The sequence below is a fragment of the Apium graveolens genome, chromosome 9 (assembly GCF_009905375.1).
Source record: "Apium graveolens cultivar Ventura chromosome 9, ASM990537v1, whole genome shotgun sequence".
Taxonomy (NCBI): Eukaryota; Viridiplantae; Streptophyta; class Magnoliopsida; order Apiales; family Apiaceae; genus Apium; species Apium graveolens.
Genome location: NC_133655.1, coordinates 289,684,437 through 289,706,434, shown reverse-complemented (window position 1 = coordinate 289,706,434; position 21,998 = coordinate 289,684,437). Strand labels below are relative to the sequence as shown.

Here is a 21,998-nt window from a genome sequence, read left to right as displayed (position 1 = left end):
CAGCTGAGGCACTTAAAAGTATTTCCCAGTGATTTGCTCTTTTATATAGTATTATACATTTTTTTGTCAGGATAAAATTCCATTGATATCAATCTCAAGATTACAAATCGGAGAGATACAGTTGTCAATCCGAAAAACAGAGTTTCTTTCATTTATTAAAAATATATCATCTGACCGAAAAATAAACAAGTACTCGCGGAAACTTAGATAACATCATCTTTAAATAAATGTATGAAAAAATAACTTAGAAAAAACCTCATTAAAACTCCGCAAGATTAAAACTATACGAGAAAAAAACTCAAACGGGAAAAAAGAGCGCCCTATAAAAATACATTCTATACATAAACTAAGAATAATACTAGTATATTCTGAAAAAATTTCAGATCGGTGATTGCTGGATAAATGATTGTACTTTAACTGTTTGATAAGAGAAATATCCATTAAAATTTTTTCCAACATCATGAAAATAAAAACAAGTGAAATAAAGGAAAAATATATTAAAATAATAAAAATCATGTTGATAAATCATTAAAAAAGGAAAGAAAAAATAAATAAAATCTAACCAAAAAAAATCTTTAGTCAGAGACAAATAAGTCAAAACAAATTGCCCCACTACTTTCTAAAAGGCCAAAAATTATGTCACCAAAAACCCACCCATAAAAGATACAAATTAAAGCTCAAGACACCGATAAACCTGTTAGAGGTACAAATGAATGTCTTCAATGACACAAATGCTCCGTGAAATCCTCAGTAGATTTGATATGTTTTGATTGCATATTTGCATGTAATTACGTGCTACGTTTCCTAGTGATGGACTTATGGTAGAGGTGGGGTTACTCCTTTTCATTCAATTTGAGGCAATTCACCGGATTTGAAAACGGAAATTTGATCTGTTAACAAGTGATGCAATAAAAAGAACCAACCAAAATGCCGCATCAATAAGAGTTTGAAAGACGGAGCAAGTATAATGGATTATCTTTTGTCAGCAGTAGAGAAACAATGCTTGCTCTATGCATGTATCTACAAGAGGCAGAAAACCAAAACTAGTTGATAACTTGAAATATGCCCAGACTCATTTAAGTTCGGGTAGTTCAGGGATTGAGAATGCTTTAATGGCTTTCTTAAGTCCGTTGAGATGTACATAACAATTGATGCTGGCTTTCTGGTGCATTCTGATTTCTGATAGAGGACCAAAGGTCTGTCAGGCTCTACGCTTTCTATAGGTCATTTTAGTTTATAATTCTAATTATTTCCAGGTGGTTAAGAGTTTAATAGTTTATAATCCGTTGTCCCAGACCCTTGAATTACACCCTCGCTCATCCCGAGAATAATTTCTTAGATAAGCCATATTTGTCATAAAAATCCAATTATTTTCATACTCAAAATTAGAGAAAACCTATGTCCATGCCATTGGCGGGGTGATCTAGTTTCCTAGGACGAGATTATTCCAAATCTGGTGGCCTATTTGTTCTACGTTGAAAGTTGCTTTAATCGAGCATCATAAATCTTTCAAGGACCCGGGAGTAAAAAGTCTGGCGACTTGGGGAAATTGAGAAAGAAGTAGCAAGATGATAGTTAAATACATGTATTGTCGTCTTTGGGTCTTTTGCATTATACAATCAGACAATCAGTTATGTAAGAATATTTGATTGCATCATTAGGCTATCTATAACACATCCAAGGAAGGTCCCAACCCTTTTTGCACTGCCTGCCGGCTAGTATTGTAATGGCACCTTCACAGCTTATAAAGCATATGCCTTGATGCAGAATACAAAAGTCTGATGATGAACACAATATGAAACAACAAGGGTTAAAGTATCACTAAAGCGCAAATAAACCAAACATACCTAAAGAATAAACCAAACACAAGTTAATATAACTCTACCAACACAATAGACACCTTGGAACGTCACTAGATAAACTGATTGCATAAATAAGGGCAAAAAAAAAACAATTACAGTGCTAAGCCGGAGAAAAAGGCTGGCAATAACATTTGACAGAAACTAGTGATCACGAATGGAATCTGTAAAAACATCAAAAAAATAGTAGAAGTAACATTTTATTCTGTACACAACAAACACAAGTTAATATATAACTAGTGATTTGCACTTGTTCTGTTGATAGTAATGCAGTTTTAACATCTGAGACAAGTTTTATTCAAAGACAGCAGTAGCAGTAGCAGATACATTTTTTTGATAAAAGAAGCAGCAGATATATTATACTGCACTAAGCAAATTCAGTACTTTCACCTCTTATCACACCGGCACAGAGGTCCACTGCTTAACTATGATAATTATAAAACACAACATGAATTAACACAGCTAAATTGTGATTCTAATTCTGGCCTTTCGCCTTGTGCGCCGCCCTGTATGCGGATATGGCTTTCTCGGCCTCAATTTCATACTCTCTGGCTTGAAACTCCTTGTACCACTCACTTCTTAAATCCGGCAAAAGATAAGTACCTAATGCAAACACGCCAGCTCCTCCCAGTGATACCTTTATGATTTCTTTTATTTCGCCAATTGAGATTCTAGATGCCATTTCTGCTCCAACTACCCGGTGTTTGCTGCAAGTCCAATACCAATATTTTAGGCCCGGGGTGTTGGCCCTTTGTGGCACACTTTTAACAAATAAGGCTCCAAACAGCATATATGGCAGAACAGAAAGTCCCAGAGGTGTTTTCAAGAAAAGCAAAGGCATGTTCAACTAACACTAATTTTCATTTGTATTAGACCATAGAACATCCCTAGATAATCTACTCCCCTACATATATTATATTAATCCTAAATTACATAAAGCATACAACAACGTAATCGATTTTAGCACAATTAAAGTTTACTAAATAATAAAACAATTAATAAATTAGAATTAGAACACCTGCATATTAAACATAGAATCTGTACATAAAAAAATCACAAAACTATATGCTGTTTAAATCCCTTTAGCTGCAATTCAACAGGTCAAAATTCACAATAAAAAACATATTTAATTGTTTAAAATTAAAACTTAATATACAAATCAAAGCCAATAGTGTAATCCACAGGTTAAGTATCAGCACAAAACGATTAATTTTTTTCACAGTTATAGACCCCAACAGAAAAAATCAAATAAGAAATAATGATAACAATGTAAATAAGATGATGAAAAAAGGTAACAAAGGAGGTTTACCGGATGGTCGGTCGACAATTACAGGGTCTGCGATAGAAGAGAGAGAGAGGGAGAGGGAGAGAGACAGCGAGAGAGAGAGATACAGAGAGAGAGAGGTGATTTGGGGACTGAGAATTCTAATCGATATATGTGGGCCTTTTAAACCCGAATATCAAAAGGCACAGTATTTATCATACATAATTTTATTAATTATCGATCAATAATAAATATAAATAGTAAATAAATAACTTTTGCAGGATAACCGACATTTTTTTTTATCTTTCTTACTTTTAATAACTAGTTTATTAATCGCCTTCGCATCAGACTTTTTAAAATATGTTTCATTTATTTTATTTATTATCTTCATCTTGTTCATTTTAATATTATAAATAATAATTTAAATATAAAAAAACAAAATATTTAAAAAACCGTTCTCTCGTTAAACATGTTTACTGCACCTAATCTTCTACTTTATATAAGTAATAGTCGACAAAGACGTGTTGCGCAACGGCCTAGACAAATATTTTTAAAAAATTTCATATGAAGATTGTGTAAAAAAAGATGAACTATAATAAAAAAATTAAATTATTCATAATTATTGTCCATTTTTTGTCATACTTTGTTAGGCCGACACCTGTTATACATATTTTTTCATTATGTCAATTTATATCACGTCTTCTTAAGTTGATAATTATTGTAATAATTATGATATTTTGTTAGCCCAAGACTTATTGAAATAAATAAAAGACTAATTAGATAATTCTAATATCAATCAATTTAATAATTTAGATAAAATTTATTTTGAGCCGCTCTCCGGTCAAACACAATACTAATAAAAAAATATTTAAATTTAGATAAGATTTTGTTTGAGCCGTCTACTCGTCAAATATAATATTAATAAAAAATATTATAATTTAAATAAAAATTAATTTGATCCGCCTCCCGCCAAACATAATACTAATAAAAAAATATATCATAATTTAATAAAATTTAGTTTGAGTCGTTCTCCCGTCGTCTATCAGCCCTTTTTAACTCTTATGGTCATGAGTCCTTCCCGGTTTTTTGCATGCAGTGGATTGTTGAAATGTCATACATTTTCTAAGAATTTTTATTTATATATAGTTGTTATAGTTTATTTGTTTAAAAAATAATATATGAAGTTTAATTGGATTTAAATTCGGATTTTATGAGCCATTTGCGTAGTTTACACTGTTTGGGTTATATATGAAGTTCTAAAAATCCGATTCTGACGATTAAACAGCCCACGAAAAGTTTTTGAGAAAAAATTTGATTCGGAAGTGTTCTTGAATTTAAAGTCCAGCCGAATCAGCTCAAAATCTGAGTCAAAAAAGTAAATTACGAAATTTCACTTTATCAAACTTCGCCTCTAATTGGGAAATAAATATTAAAAATCAGATTTTCAACTTATTTAACTTATTCCAAATAGAGAAGAAAAATAAATTGCTACAAACATATTCGAAAGGGAAAAAACTTATAATAATTGAAACTTGTTATAATTTATTCGAGATACAAAAGAAAAATAAGTTGATCTTAACATATTCAAGATAGAAAAGAAACATAAGTGGATATTAACATATTCGAAATAGAAAATAACTTCATACTTTTTCATTATATCTCCTTCATACATATAATAAAATATTAATATTTATTAAATAAAATCCAAAACAATGCAAAATAACAAAAATATAAGAATAAGATTAAGATAAAGTGCAGGCTCTTTCGTTAGTGCAGAAGTGTAGATGAGTTATACGAAGAAGACTTGCAAATAATGAATAGATTTAGTTGTGTGTTTAAGCATAAGGATTGAGTAGCATATTGATGTTTGACATGAAGTCATATCCAAATTTTCAAACTTGTAGATGTTATTTTACACCTAATTTATCATAAATCACATGCTTTAAGATATATCAACAGAGTTTTTAACTAATTTCCAAATTGAGTTATTGCGCCATAACATCCATATAGGTAATAAACATATTTATGTCTCTGTATGTAAGTCCATTATGACTTAAAAACAGAAGTATTTCTTGTACCCGCAAAACAAAGAAAACAAATAATTAATAAAATTATTGGAATAATCGACCAAAATAATTCTTTTAAAACCTATATATATATATCTGTATATATAATTTTTGGAAGAATCGTTAATCGACCAATAGAAACTTTTTTTGAACCTATATATTTCCATATATATAGGATCTTAATAAAACTTTATTCTTGATAGAATAAAATTTTGATAAAATTTTACTTTTATATGAACTTGGATTTTATTTTTACTTTTATGTGAATTTGAATTTTATTTTCTAAAATATAGAACCTAAATAGGAAACTTTTATATTCTATATAAAATTTGGATTTTTTTTTATATCTACTTTCTATATGAACTTGAATTTTATTTTCTAAAATATAGGAGCTAAATAAGAAAATTTTAATTTTTTGAATCAAAATTTAGGTGTTCTAGAAAAAAAGATAAATACGATTGAATTGATTGTAGAGCCCCCGGGGTTTTCCTTTATATAGATAATAAAGATAATATAATATAGTGATATAGTTATTTAAAGAATATTTAAAGAATTTTTTTTAGAAAAATATATAATCTAGTAAGTTGATTTTTGGAGTAAGATAAGAAATTGTATTAGAAAGAAATTTAGAAGAATATCAAGATGATAAGTTGATTGAAAAAGAAAGGAGAATTTTTAGAAGAATACTATGATGACAAGTTGATTTCAAAAAATTTAATGGAATGTGTTTTAGAAATCTTAGGATAATATGACGAACGATGATAAAATATTTATAGATACTTTTCTTTGTAATATTTCATAGGCTAAAAATTATAAGAAAATTTTTAGGAAAATATAATATAGTAAATGATTTTAGGAGAATGAGAAGAATTGGTTTTTAAAAAAATTAAAAGAATATTAAGATGCTAAATTTATTTAAATAGAAAGTAGAAGTTTTAGGAGAATATGATGATGGTAAGTCGATTTTAAAAATCTTAATCGAAGATGTCGAAATTTTTGGAGAATATTACTAATGATGATAATATGTTTAAAAGAATAGAATGTCATTTTAGTTTTTGATATTATTAATTCAAAATACTGAGAAAATTAAAAAAATAAAATGAGAGGTATCACTTCATTGCCCTCGTCTTCTCATTTACATAAGTATAATATAACTATATAGTGATTTTTAAAAATATTGAGAAAATATATTTGTAGATATTTGTCTTTGTAATACTTCATTGGCTAAAATTAAAAGATTTTTTTGGGATAATATAATACAGTAAGTTTTTTTTTGACATTAATGTACTTGCTTTTCATTAAATCAAATCGATTGATAATACATCATGGATAAAACTGAGTACATTACATAACCACTCCTGAACCCCTGAGGTAGAAAGAGTATCCCTATCTAGCTTATGGGCAACTACATTCGCACACCTATACACGAATTCAACTAGCAGATTATCAAAGTCTTTTAATAACTCGACACAAACTAGTAGTCTAGTACAATGGTATGAAAATATGCACTTCCTTAATTGCATCTACTAATACCTTTGCATCAGTTTCAAAAATGCACCTTCTGAATTCCAAATTCTTTGTCCACGAGAGCGCCTCCTTCAGACCCAAAGCTTCCACTTCTCTCGGGTATAGATGTGACTCAATTTTCTGAGTTCTGGCCCCAACAAAGCTTCCATTGTGATCCCGAATTATGGCTCCTACTCCCACATTTGCTGCTGTTGCAAATGTTGCAGCATCAGTGTTAACTTTTACCCATCCATGAGGAGGAGGACTCCACCTCCTTGAAGACACAGAAGCCCCTGTTTTGGCTATTTTCTTTTCCTGTACCATTATCATCTCCGCAAGATTCTTCACAGTTTCAGCCACAGACTTTTTCTCCGCCACTGACCCCATTTTTAAAGCATTCCCAGAGGCATCAAATACCACCTCATGGGGCAGGCCAGAATCCACAAGTTGGTGGTAGTGTGTTAAGCAATCAAATGGAAAATCAGCCACCCCGTCAACAACAGAAGTAGCATTTTCAGCAAGCTGGCAGGCATCATCCTCAATAGGGCCTACCGTCACGACTCACGACCTCAACAGCAGACTATGACTTTAAACGGGCAATGAATTCCCGAGAAATATGCTCTTGTAAATGACCACTCAATTGATTCGGGAAGCCAATTTGAAGCGGAAGGGGAGCTGGACCCACAATGGAAGGACAAGAATTATATTAAGGGTCTGGAGTGAATTATGTTCAATCTCCAAAGCAGGTAGTTGCTACTTTAACCATGCCCTACCTCAGCATGAGATGTATTATGACTAACTCCCACATTCTAATGCTGATAATAGTAATGAAAACAATACCTTGGCTGCCACTCTCCAAACAGTTGGATCACCTGTTGTACCTTCTTCCAAGAAGCAGCATTTATTACTTCAACCTCAAGCACAGTGTCAGCTGTATGCTGAACCTGATTCAAATATAGTAGATCAAGCTCACACGAATCTTAAAAAAGTTCTTGACCAGAACTGCCAAGTGCTAACTGCTAACCCACCAAAGAAGCAGCAGGACTTAAAGGCTCAATCCGATTTGAGCCCTATAAATAATTACTCATTTCAGATGGGTACATCTACCTTAGTTCTAGGCTGTGTCGAAACAGTTAATGTAAATTCAGTTGTTTCTGCTGATGTTACTTAGTGGAAAGCACCAGAAACCCAGATTTTCAATCAAGCAGAGTTTGCCTATATTGTATCTCGGTCTTTGACAAGTTAAGGTTGTGAGCCTGAGCCTCGACCTCAGTCAAGGGTTGGTAGAGAAGCAGTCTTCAGTAAGCTTCTCTCCTGTAAAGTGGTAGCAAAAAAAGTCCAGCTGCAGCCCATCCTTTTGCAGCACAGGGACACAAAAGCAACAATCTCAAAAGGAGCCAGAAAATGTGGGAGAAGGGATCAACAGTTTGCATCTCAACCCCACTGAACTGTAAAGTGTAAACCATAAATTACTCTAACAGATGAGTGATTCTCAAGCAGCTGCTTCTACTCAGGTTTGGGTAGACGTGTCACTGGCAACAACAATGCATAGGCAAGCTCCCCATCCAAGATCCTCTTGACTAGTGTGATATCAAGAATTTGTTATACTTCAACAATCAGATCCCTGAGTCATAGTATTTAGAATGTCCACAAAAAGCTCACAGGAAATGATAAGACAGGTGGATTGTCTGATGATTATTCTGAATGTCATACAATTGAAGGGATATTAGTAGGGCAGTTATGTATGTTAGTTAAATTACTGTAGCACTCTAGGAAGAGACATGTGTAGATGCAAATGTTAATGGGTATGGTCTCGCATTTTACATTTTGGGTTTTGCTATTATTTTGTTGCTATGTTTAGCCCCTACAAATGGTTCATGTGCCTGGCTACCAGGATAACACAGTGATGTGATTTTGATTGTTCTCTTGGTTCAGTGAAGTTTTGTTTGCTTGGAAAAGCAGGATTGCTTGTTGATGTCCATTTCTTCCGTAAAGCATCACACACTGATAAACAACAATGCTAAAAACCTACTTAGAAAACGTAATCTCATAACAAGATGCGAAATTTACTCTCGTTCTAGCTGCTACCAAGGTACTTGGCAAAAATAAAATAAGATAATAATGTAAATAAGACAACATTAATAACATCTAGCAGTGAATCTCTGGCTTCGAAAATGTGCAGTACTTCTTGCGCGATCCATAACCCTTGGAAGTAAGGATCACCACAACATGAAGTGTGTAACAAGGAGAATTAATATATTAAAGAAAAAGATTAGCTGATCCTAGTGGTTACATAAAACTGGGGGGGACAGATTTATTTAGAGAACAAAGAAGACGGTGATCATCATCGTCAATTAAAGTAGAGCAGCGTTTATACCCTCAGATACATATTACAAAAGATAGAACATTACTGATAGTTATAAGATACTAAGAACTAGTACCATGATATCTAATAAGTTAAACTTAAACTACGACACTACTCATTATTAGTAGCCTTTCCATGGGCTAGCTCCATCACCACATCACGTTGGCTTTCAAGGACTCGCTCACGTTCTCTTTCTAGCACTCGACCCACTGCAAGTCGGATTTCATGCTTCCTCTTAAGATTAGTAACATATTCTACCGGGAATACAGCTGCAGCAGAAATTGCCGCCGGCGCTGTCAAACTATCTATAACACGTCCAAGGAATGCCCCAACCCTTTTTGCAACAATTAATGCCATGGCACCTTCAGTTCACAACTTATAAAGTATATGCCTTGATGCAGAATACAAAAGTCTGATGATGAACACAATAAGAAACAATAAGGGTTAAAGTATCACTAAATCACGAAGAAATAAAACTAATAATGGGGTATAACAGCGCCTTGCTGACTGCAAGGACAATAACATAGCTAAATTATAAAGCAAACACAAATTAATATAAATCTAAAAATACAATAAACACCTTTGAACATCCCTACATTGCAAAATTCAGTTGTATAAAAGAAATACAAAATAAAGCATATACTAAACAACTATACAATAGAATTTAACACAAAATCTTTACTACCATAAACCCATGTCAAAGATCTGTTTACGTATCACACCCACAACAACAACAGCAAATCTTTGTCTAACAGTTAAGACCAAATATTAAAAAAAAAACAATCACATAAATCTTTTTGTCAAGATTTATATAATAAAACCCCTTGATAATTATAATAGAAAAGAAAATCTAGAGAATAACAAAGATGAAGGGGAGGTCTGACTGTTACCCTAACCACAGAGACGCTCGGAAAGGAGAAGAATTGGTCCGAAACAGATATTGTGGGGTAGATGTGATATGAATGAGTACAAATCAATCAGGACTTTCTTTTTGGGTCTGGGCCGTTTTTAACAAATTTTCGGTCCCTGATGTTATGATGTTTCAGCACGGGTTTAAATGGATCAAATATCCCATCCGGACTTGTTTAAATGCATATGGAGTGGACTTGTTTAAATGCTAAATCCATCACTTATTAATTATCTTCTGTTTAAGAATAAAAATGCTTAAATTTTATAAAATATATTTTAATATATTCAATAAATATAATCTTGTTACATGAAGATTAAAGACAACTTATAATATTTTTCATATGGTTATTTTGGTCAACAATGTTGTTTGTTCATAATAATTCATCATCGCAATCACCATCGTGTTGCATCCAAAATATTTTTTTCCCCGAGTATTTTTGAACTTATTGGCTCGAAACATTTTCGATTTTTACACGATTATCCTCTAGTTATCACCTTGTGCTTCTTGCCTAATTCTTGCAATAATTTCTTCTTCAGATAAGCCTTACACCAATCAGGGACGGATGCAGGGGGTGGCCGGCAGGTGCGGCCGCCACCCCTAACTCCGGTATAATCATAAAATTAGTATAAAAATATATGAAAAAAATTATATATTTAATAGTAAAAAAAATATTTTCAATTTTCGCCCCCTCAAAAATATATAAATTTTATGAATTTAGTACTAATATTAATGATATTTACAATAATTATGAATTTAAATACACAGATTTAAGTATATTTTGTACATTAAAATTGTTAAAAATAATATTTATTAATTTATATAATATATAATAAATTAAAAATATATATTAGCTATCCCGGAACAATTTTCGCCACCCAATACTCCATTTCCTGGCTCCGTCCCTGACACCAATGCTGCTCATCAAGATGTTCGAGATAATTATTGATATCCATCGAAATGTAATTAAATTCTTTAATTAAATATTTTTTAGCTAATTTTAAAATTTATATATTAACTTATACTTAAGAATAACCTCTTTATAATAAAACAATTTTCAGTCCCGTGTATAGAGGTTTTATTGTATAATATTTATACTATTTATCTATATTATACTATTATATAATAGACGAAAAAAATGAAAGTTTTTAAAATTTTGATTTTCGGAAATTGAATTTAATAATAAAATAACCAAATCCTAAATAGTCCTATATAATTTTGGTTTTAGGGAATTTAATTTAATAATAAAATTAACAAATCCTAATATTATATATCAACAAAATTAAACAAATCCTAGATAGTACATAAATATTACCTAAAGAATAAGTCTGTCATCATGACAGTTTTTTCTCTCTGTCAATCTTGACAGTTTTTTTTTTCCAATTTTAGCTTTTCAAATCATTCAGTATCAATTGTGGCCTAATCTGTTAATCTTGTTTCAAATACCAAATAGAGAGTATTGTCTTTTAGATCAAATAGAGCGTATTGTCTTTTAGATCAAATTTAATGGCACGACAGGAGAAGACTCTGGAGGATATGTATGTAGGCCTGGTTATTGAAGAAGAGGATGAAGGAGGCATAATAGGGGCAAGTACGAAAGTAGTAGAACAAAAACAAACATATGTGTTGATTGGTAAGTTTTTTACAGAGAAAAATATAAATTTCCATGCAATGCAGAATGTAATGGCTACATTGTGGAGACCTAGAGAAGGCATGGAGGTACACGATATTAGAGGAATGGGATATTCTTTCGTTTTCTTTCATAAGGTGGATATGCAGAAGGTCATTGATGGAGGACCTTGGTCCTTTGAGCAGGCTACGTTAGTTCTGCATCCATTAGTAAATGGAGAGAATCCAAATATGGTTAAATTACAGAATGTGAAAATTTGGGTACAAGTTTATGATATTCCAAGAGGCATGTTGTCTGAGAATATACTGAGAAATGTTGGAGCGTCAATAGGAAAGTTTGTACGTATGGATACGAATACTTTGGATGGAGTTTGGAAACCATATTCGCGTATTAGAGTAATGGTAATGTGGAGAAACCATTAAAACGAAGACTGAAAATTAAAAAAGAGGGAGATGAATGTAATTGGTTAAACTTCAAGTATGAGAGGCTGGGAACTTTTTGTTTTATCTGTGGAATTTTGGGGCACTCAGAGCGGGATTGCAACATTATGTATGAGAACCCGAACAAGGTAATTGAGAAGGCTTATGGGGTGTGGTTACGTGCGCCATCAAAAAATGCTGCAAAATTTAACACCGGAGCAAAATGGTTAAGAAATGCTAGTGATGGTAGTAGTCAATGGATGAAGGCAGGTACTCAAGGATCAATGGCAACCGCCGACCATGGTGGTGGTCAGGACCAAGCTAGGTTCATGGAGGTGGATGGGGTGGTTAGAGAAAATCAAGGGGATAATGATGGAGTTGCAATTAAAATGCGTGATTCTAGGACGACAAATGGATAGTTGATTAAGCAAGTGAGTGAGTCAAATATTTCAAGCGGGGATTTTGGGAGTGAAAATATAGGAAGAGATTAGATAATTATTGACTTCAAAAGGAAAAGATTGGATGAGAAGGAGTTAGAAAGTAACGCGGGAAATCAGGAAAATTTAATTCTTGAGAATCAAATACCAGAACATTTAAACTTGCAGATGGCGGGTCCTGTGGTCCAGGCCCGCCTAGGATTATGAGTCTCATCGCTTGGAACTGTCGTGGGATGGGCAACCCACGGACAATAAGATTCTTGGTAGAAATAAATAAACTTTATAAGCCCAGTATTATTTTCTTAAGTCAGATATTGAGTAAAAGTCATAGAGTGGAAAAAATAAAAAGCAATTAGGTTTTGGGGGTTGTTTTTCTATAGATGCTCGGGGACACGTGGGTGGTTTGGCGTTGCTTTGGAAGAATAAAAGTGGGGTTACAGTGATAAACAGTAGCAATAATTTCATTGATTTTGAAGTGGTACACGATCAGTTGGGTAGGTGGAGATATACAGGGTACTACGGATTTCTAGAAAGGGGTAGACGAGCTGAAGCCTGGGACATGCTACGTAACTTAGCATCACACTCAAGGTTACCATGGTGTATTATAAGTGACTTTAATGATTTGATGACATCTGATGAGAAGCAGGGAGGGAAATGTCAGCCGCGTGGCCACTTGAACGGATTCTCGGAAGCTGTAAGTGATAGCGGTTTGATTGATTTGGGCTATACTGGAGATAAGTTCACTTGGGAAAGAGCTAGAGGAACTGATAGATGGGTGCTTGAGCGCTTGGACATGGGCTTGGCTAATAAAGAGTGGAGAGATTTGTTCCCTGTTGCGGAGGTCAGGGTGTCACACCCCCAACTTAAATAGCAAAATAAATATAGCTATTACACCATTTTAATGAAGAATACACAACCAAAATCCAAGATCTTACAGTTTAGGGTTTGAATCAGCCCAACACTACCAACTATTACATCTGATTACAAATACCGAGTCCTCACACAACTATTATTACTTAATCTACCTGAGCTCGAACATAAGCATCAGCATCACAGGCCTTACGGGCAGTCTACTTGAATCTAACCATAGCTGCTAGCTGTAATATCAGGGTAAAGCAAGAAGTGAGCCAAATGCTCAACAAGTGCTAACAGTACGACATAAAACATAAATTGAGATATACTTTTAAGAATGACAATGGAAAGTCATAACCAAAGGTAACGAGAGATGAAAACTATGTGAGATGGCATCATTTTGCTTGCATCAAAACAATTTTAAAATCATGTCTTAATCAAATCATTTTATGACGCTACAGATTACAGCCGGTGATCAGCCGCGAAGTAATCCCGAACCTCGCCGGGTTCTAAAACATTAATGGGAATCCCTAGGCAACTTTTAAGCCTAATATAAGTGTGGAAAGGACTCGCGTCTCAGTCCAGATCCACCATTCAAAGAAAACATTTATCCCCCTTTGGGACTGAAAAATCCATATTTTAATCATTTTAAAAACTGCTGCCGATTTATGACAGAATCTCTTTTGACTGTAAACATTTTTATCAAGGGATTATAGATCAACTTGAAATACTGGAAATATGACACTAAATCTCAGGGCCATGATCCACTAGACTTTACTATATTAGGGTAATTGAGAGGTTTCCATAAACAAGAGCTTTGACAAGGAAATTGAGCAAGGCTATTGGATAATATGAAAGAGTAATGCCAAACTAGGCTTAAAGCAACGGTTGTAGACAAGGTATAGGTATTAGAACATCAAGAAGATAAACATCACTGGTTCCAAATAGGATAGAGGTGTTAAAATACAAAGAAAGTGATCATCAGCTCAAGATATAACATGGTATCAAGCTTTAGGGTAAGGATAGGGTTATCAAATAATCATGAATGAATTTAAGAAATGATAGGCTTTTAGGTATCAAGATAAAGTTTCTATCGAGGTTATTTCAAGAGTTGAATCAAAGCATCAGGGTGCAATATCAAGATTTCTCAGGAATCAATAGCATGATAATCAAAAGGATCAATAAAGTATTATAACAAATCTCTATTTTATCATGGCATCATCATTACTTTGGTATACTAGCAATAAGTACTTGAGGGTTCATGGCATCTCTATGTAACTCATTGATAAACAAAAGATACGCTTGATTTAAATATATCAAAATAACTCAGGATAATTGCATCAATATATAAGAACTATTTGTGGTAAATACGAAGGTCAAGCTGAATCACTTGCCTTGAGATAGGCTGGTCTAGTCTGACTGGTAGGAGCAACAACTGGAGCTTCACTCGACTTTTATGGAAAGTTTTCCCTCGTCTCGAGATCCTACATAAATAATAATAATCCTCATTATAATATATTCTCACCAACTTAACCTATTTACAACTCGAAATTAAACACGGATGGCACTTAGGCCTATATGCACTTAATTTATATTCACTTTTAAATTACAATTGCACACACATAGCCACATATTCACATATCATATATTAACACCAAATAACACCATATATACCATAATGCAACACTAGGCTTGGATGATCTCGACTCACCACTTTAAGTCACTTGGTCGCTAAACTAGACAAGGTCTTCTAATTTCGGCTTCCTAACTCGATGTGCCTTTCCTAAATTATCCAAAACCTATTGACCCTCACTTGTGCCTTTTGCTCTACTAACCTTATACTATCTTACAACTATGGTGGTCGACCTAATACTCACTTTTAAGTGTTCTAAAATTATGTGATAAGTGATAGTGCTCACTGGTGCAAATTTCAGAATGACAACTATGGTTTCTTGAGTGCATTAGGCACTCTTAAACTACAGATTTTCCTTCAAAATTTTTACACAAGACTCTCCTGACCTAAGGGCATCTCACAAACTTGATGTGGCTCAAGGGCCTGGCTTGGGCCTTCTTGGGCCTAAGCTAAAAGTCCAAGGTTCCCCTGTTTTTCTGGGCAGAAAATGCCCTGACTTGAACTAACTTGTGACACATGGTTCTAGCTTATACCCTATGAACTATGGTTGGAAAAACTTCTCTGACATACCCTCTAACTAAGGTCCAATTGGGCCTAATGAGGGCCTACCCATGACATGGTCAAATATCCCTATTTGTAAGTTGCAACAAAACTATCCCCTGCTGGACAGATTTTGTGATTCTACTTGTGCACCTAACCAAATGACATGCAAACCTCCAACCAACTCCTAAAACCTTTTATATACTCCCAATACTAAATTCTGGTAGCTTGGGCCTCAAAGTGCACACCAATGACATGGTCAAAACTCACTCTAAATCTCAGGGTGCTATACTGATTTTTCTGCAGAAACTATAACTCTCATTTTCCAAGGTTTTAACTTGACAAACTCAACTAACAAAAACTCAGTACTTAAACCAAGACTTATACATGGTATTCTACTGAACTAACTCCCTTTTTCTCAAAATAAACTTGGGTGAGATCATCCATGCCCAAAAACAACAACATGCAACTAAATATATAACATGCAACTCATGGAAAGCACATAACAAGATTTCGGCTAGGCATAAAGTTGTAAATGCTTGCAAAATCGACTTGCGCCTAATATTCATCCTTAATAATCATGAAATATAACTTCTTTTAAGTATTAATAAGAAATTTATCATGAAAACAATCTATTTTAAGCACACATATTTCGAATTTATAGATTTTTAAACATAACTACATGATTTCGAAAAGAGTAGCATGCAAAACATGGTTGATCATCATTTTAATGTCTTAAAACTAACATGCATGGCTAAACATAAATATATAATGAAATTTCAGTAGCATGCAAAGGATTTTAAAGCATGATATCTCCATAAAACACTTAGTTAGCACATATACATAATATATCTCATAGAGAGCTCTTGAATTCACAAGAATCAAGAGTTTCTCTTTGGAGATCACACAAAACTACACATGCAATCATGAAACTTCATCTTCCAAATCACAAAACTCTTGGGAAGTATATAAAATAAATGTAGGTGAAAGAATTACACTAGGGAAGATGAGAAATGGAATGAAAAATGGAAGGGGGGGGGGGGGAATTTGGCCTTCGGCCGAGAGCAATGTGGGAGGGGGAGGAGAGAAATTTTGTGGGGTGTTGGAGTGTGGAGTGAGTGAAATGACTTCTCCCACTTTGTTTTTGGTTTTATGGTTTTGGATTGACAAAAGAATGAGTGGAAGTGAGAATATACAAAAATGACCTCTAGCTAAAGTTAGGCCATTTTGCATGCAAGGTTAGTGTGGTAATTTGGTTAGCAACAATTGAGTTAGTGGGGTTGGAAAGGTCTCCTTTGCCCTTTGGTAGAATAGAAGAGTGATTTGCATGCAAGGGCTTTCATGTAAATTGCTAATTTCAACAAAAAGATTTATTTTTATAAAATAAAATACAAGTTCAAAAATTATAAAATTTATATCATAAAATAACTTGGATTTTTAGACTTTATAAAATTATTTTCAAAATTTGTGAACAAAAATACCTTTTAAAAGAAAATTTTCCAAAGCTTAGAATATTCCTTATAAATCAAAAATTAAAGAAATTAAATAAACTCTTGCTTTAAAAAAAATCATATACTACACAAAGCAAATTTATAATGCAGAAATTTTCACTCACACTAGCGTACAATCATTAAATTTATTTTTATTTGACTTTAATATTATACTCAATTCACAAATAATATTACATAAAATGCCGGTCGTAACATCCTCTCCCCCTTAAGGGATTCTGTCCCCAGAATCTAAGAGAAAAGATGAGGATGCCGGGAACGCATATCAGACTCTAACTCCCAAGTCGACTCTTCGACCTTTGGGTTCCTCCAAAGTACTTTTACTAACTTTACTGACTTATTTCTAAGACTCTTTACTTGCCAGTCGAGTATTTTAACCGGTTGCTCCACAAATGACAGGTCTGCCTGAATTTCTACAGGTTCAAATTCTATCACATGGCTAGCGTCAGGATTGTACTTCTTAAGCAACGACACATGGAACACATTATGCACATGCCGATACTGAGGTGGTAAGGCCAACTCGTAGGCCACCTTTCCCACTTTACTCAAAATCTCAAAAGGACCTATGTATCTAGGTGCTAACTTCCCTTTCTTGCCAAATCTTATCATCCTTTTTCTAGGTGACACCTTCAGCAACACAGCTTCGCCAATTTGGAATTGAACGTCCTTACGCGCTGGATCCGCATACTTCCTCTGTCTATCTTGAGCAGCAAGCAATCTTTTCTGAATAATCTTGACTGTGTCATGCATCTGTTGTACCAAATCCGAGCCGAGAATTCTTCCTTCTCCTTCTTCATCCCAACTTGTTGGTGATCTACATTTTCGCCCGTACAAAGCTTCGTATGGTGGCATGCCGATACTGGAATGATAGCTATTGTTGTAAGAGAATTCAATCAATGACAAATGGTCGTCCCAACTTCCTGCAAAATCGATTGCACAACTGCGCAACATGTCTTCAATTGTTTGAATTGTCCTTTCACTCTGGCCATCAGTCTGCGGGTGGTACGTCGTGCTCATATTCAACTTCGTGCCAAGACATTCCTGAAATTGCTTCCAGAATCTCGAGTTAAATCGGGGATCTCTGTCTGAAACTATTGATACGGGTACTCCATGCCTTAGTACGATTTCTCGCACATACAAATGAACCAACTTGTCCAATGACGACTTCTCGTTTATTGGAAGGAAATGTGCTGACTTCGTAAGACGATCAACTATAACCCATATTGCGTCATGTCCGGATTTCATTCGCGGTAGTCCTACTATAAAGTCCATAGCGATATTTTCCCATTTCCATTCTGGAATCTTCAGGGGCTGAATTAATCCGCTTGGTCGTTGATGTTCTGCCTTTACTTTCTGACAAGTATAGCACTTCGCAACCCATTCTGCCACGTCTCGCTTCATATTTGGCCACCAAAAGTTCTTCTTTAAGTCTCGATACATCTTGGTGCTTCCCGGGTGGATTGAAAATTTCGAATTGTGGGCTTCATAGAGGATCTCATTCTTTAATTCAGGTACATGGGGAATCCATATTCTGGATGAAAACCTTAGTATCCCTTGCTCATCCCTTTGAGTATTAATCTCCTCTCCAGATATCTGATTCTTCTCTTTTTCCATTACTTCCTCTTGACACTTCTTTATCTTTTCCACTAATGTTGGCTGAAAGGTCATTACACGACAAACTTCCTCGACTTTTCCATAAGCACAAAGTTCCAATTCCAATTTTTCGATTTCTCCAGTTAACTCTTTTGATGTTATCATCATATTCAATCTCTCATTCCTACTCAGAGCATCGGCCACTACGTTCGCCTTTCCAGGATGGTAATTTATTGAGCAGTCATAATCCTTGATCAATTCCAGCCATCTCCTCTGCTTCATATTGAGCTCTTTCTGAGTAAAAATGTACTTTAAACTCTTGTGATCCATGTAGACTTCACACTTCTCTCCATAGAGGTAATGTCTCCAGATCTTGAGTGCGAATACTATGGCGGCTAGTTCCAAGTCATGCGTCGGGTACTTTAACTCATGCGGCTTCAACTGTCTTGACGCATATGTGATCACTTTACTGTGTTGCATCAGCACACAACCCAAACCCTTATGTGAAGCGTCGCTGAATATTACAAAATTCCCTTGATCATCTGGTAGTACCAATACCGGAGCTGTTACCAACTTCTGCTTTAACTCTTGAAAGCTATCTTCACATTCTGCACTCCATTCAAACTTTTGATTCTTTCTGGTTAACTTGGTCAATGGCGTGGCAATCTTCGAGAAATCCTTGACGAATCTTCTATAGTATCCGGCCAATCCTAGAAAACTTCGCACTTCCGTAGGAGTCTTTGGCCTCTCCCAACTCATAACTGCCTCAATCTTTGCCGGATCCACTTTAACTCCCTCATTTCCAATAACATGCCCCAAAAATTGAACCTGCTTTAACCAAAACTCATATTTGGTGAACTTGGCATACAACTTCTCTTGTCGGAGTATCTCCAATGCTATCCAGAGGTGCTGCTTATGTTCTTCTTCCGACTTAGAATAAATAAGGATGTCATCAATAAATACCATGACAAATTTATCCAAATACTTCTTAAATACCCGATTCATCAGATCCATAAATGCGGCCGGAGCGTTGGTCAATCCAAACGGCATTACTAGGAATTCATAATGCCCATATCTGGTCCTGAATGCGGTCTTAGAAATATCTTCTTCTTTGATCTTTAATTGATGGTATCCCGATATCAAATCAATTTTCGAAAAGCATTTTGCTCCCTTCAACTGATCAAAAAGGTCATCTATCCTTGGTAGCGGGTAACGGTTCTTGATCGTCACCTTATTCAGCTCTCGGTAATCTATGCATAGACGCATACTCCCATCTTTCTTCTTTACAAACAGAACATGTGCTCCCCATGGCGACGTACTTGGTCGTATCACTCCTTTATCCAATAATTCTTGTAGCTGGCTCGCCAGCTCTTTCATTTCTGCCGGTGCCATCCTATATGGGGCCTTTGAAACTGGTTCCGTGCCTGGAGCAAGGTTGATCTCAAACTCAATTTGTCGATCTGGTGGTAAGCCTGGTAGTTCGTCGGGAAACACATCGGGAAACTCGCTAACTACAGGAATATCTTCCATGCTGAGGCTGCCTCTCTTTGAATCCACTACATATGCTAGGAACGACTCACAACCTTTTCTAAGCAACTTCTTAGCCTGAACGATTGTAAGAAATAGTTGCTCTTGCCTCTGCCCCTTAAATACTACCTTATCTCCACTCTTCGTCCTTAAATGCACTCTCTTGGTCTTACAATTAATCTGAGCGCTATTCTCTCCTAACCAATCCATACCTAAAATTATATCAAACTCTCCCAACTTGAAGAGTATCAAGTCGGCTGAAAACTTATATCCTGAAATATCGATCTCACATTTTGGACAAAATTGATTCACAGGAATCTTCTCTTGGTTTGCAATTACCACATTTACTACCTCACTCATAACCATTTTATCACATTGGAGCTTATCAACAAAAGATTCTGATATGAAAGATCTGGTTGCTCCCGAATCAATCAATACTTTAGCTTTGACATTATTGAGTAAAAGTGTACCTGCTATCACCTCAGAATTCTGAACAGCATCTTTCATCTTTAGATCAAATGTCCTTGCTGTTGCTTGCGGGGTTGGTGCGGGTGGTGGAGGTAATGCCAATACCTCAACTGGCACGCTTGCACTGGTACTTGCCACGTTCATCAGAGCTTTGACTGGTCCTGTTGCCTTACACTCCCTAGCCATGTGTCTAGTCTTCCCACATTTGTAGCACGTAACTCCTAGCTTCGGTATCTTGCACTCATTTGCCAAATGTCCCTTCTGATTGCACCTATAACAGGTCATACTCAGCTTATTGCATACTCTGGGGTGCCTTCTTCCACAGTGCTTGCATTCCGGTCTCTGGAACCTGTTTTCTCCAACTTGCCCTTGGCTTGCCTGGTTGTTTCCTTTTGATTCTTGCCTTTTGCCTAAATTTCCCTTCTTTTGAAAATTTCCGCCCTTCTGAAAACCAATCCTCTTTACATTCCGATCTTGCGAACTTCCAGCTTCAGACTTTTCTCCATAAAATGGAACCTTCCTCTTCTTGTTATCCCTCTCTTTCCTTGACTGCATCCCATTATTCTCAATCAGAGCAGCTTTCTGTACTACTCCCGCATAAGTTTCAAGCTCAAACATAGCCACCCTATCTCTGATCCAAGGCTCCAATCCTTGCTGAAATTTCTTTGCTTTTTCCTCTTCAGTGCTGGTATACTTTGTCACAAACCTTGACAACTCAGTGAACTTCTTCTCATACTCCAATACAGTCATATTCCCTTGTTTCAACTCTAGAAATTTTAGCTCCATCTGATTCTGCATGTACTTAGGGTAATACTTATCCAGAAATAACTTTTTAAATCTCTCCCAAGAAACCTGCTGAGTGACTTCCATAGCCTTTACTGATTCCCACCAATAGATGACTTCTCCCTTCAAGAAGTAAGTAGCATACGGCGTCTTCTGATCGTCTCCTAACTGTACCAACTCAAAAGCCCTTTCCATCTCCTTGATCCATGTGTTAGCTATCACTGGATCAGTGGTATCATGAAATACAGGTGGATTCACATTCTGAAAAGCCTTGAAAGTGACAATTTGTCTAGGTGGTACTGGTGGTTCAGGTGGTTGGTGTGGCTCACGGTTATCTTGGTTTTCAATTCATTGTTGAAGAGTTAGTTGTTGTTGAGCTATAGCATTGGTTTGCTATTGCAAGGTTTCCAGTAGTCGAAGAATATTTGGGTCTGTGGTGAAGGTGGTTGTTGGGTTCTTCTTTTTGGGAGGGATGATCCTGAAATAAGAGTTGTGTCAAAACAGATATGAATGATAAAATGATTCGAGGGTATCGCATGGCATTCTCATTTTGATATGGGGTCAAGTTTCCAAATTAAGCAGATATGATGATAAAAACATAAAATAACAGTTGAGAGCAAATGGAACGATAACACATAATT

General features: G+C 35.2%; 2 long non-coding RNA genes across 2 annotated transcripts; both read right to left on the bottom strand.

The window, feature by feature from the left end:
* Positions 1–2,127: 2,127 nt before the first annotated feature.
* Positions 2,128–3,332, bottom strand: LOC141682501 (uncharacterized). The gene is made up of 2 exons (XR_012559798.1): positions 3,169–3,332; positions 2,128–2,566 (listed from the first exon to the last, which is right to left on the bottom strand). It is a non-coding gene; the product is annotated as an uncharacterized LOC141682501 (long non-coding RNA).
* Positions 3,333–8,984: 5,652 nt separating this feature from the next.
* LOC141687320 (uncharacterized) lies at positions 8,985–10,127 on the bottom strand. The gene is made up of 2 exons (XR_012560986.1): positions 9,951–10,127; positions 8,985–9,472 (listed from the first exon to the last, which is right to left on the bottom strand). It is a non-coding gene; the product is annotated as an uncharacterized LOC141687320 (long non-coding RNA).
* Between the last annotated feature and the right edge of the window lie 11,871 nt (positions 10,128–21,998).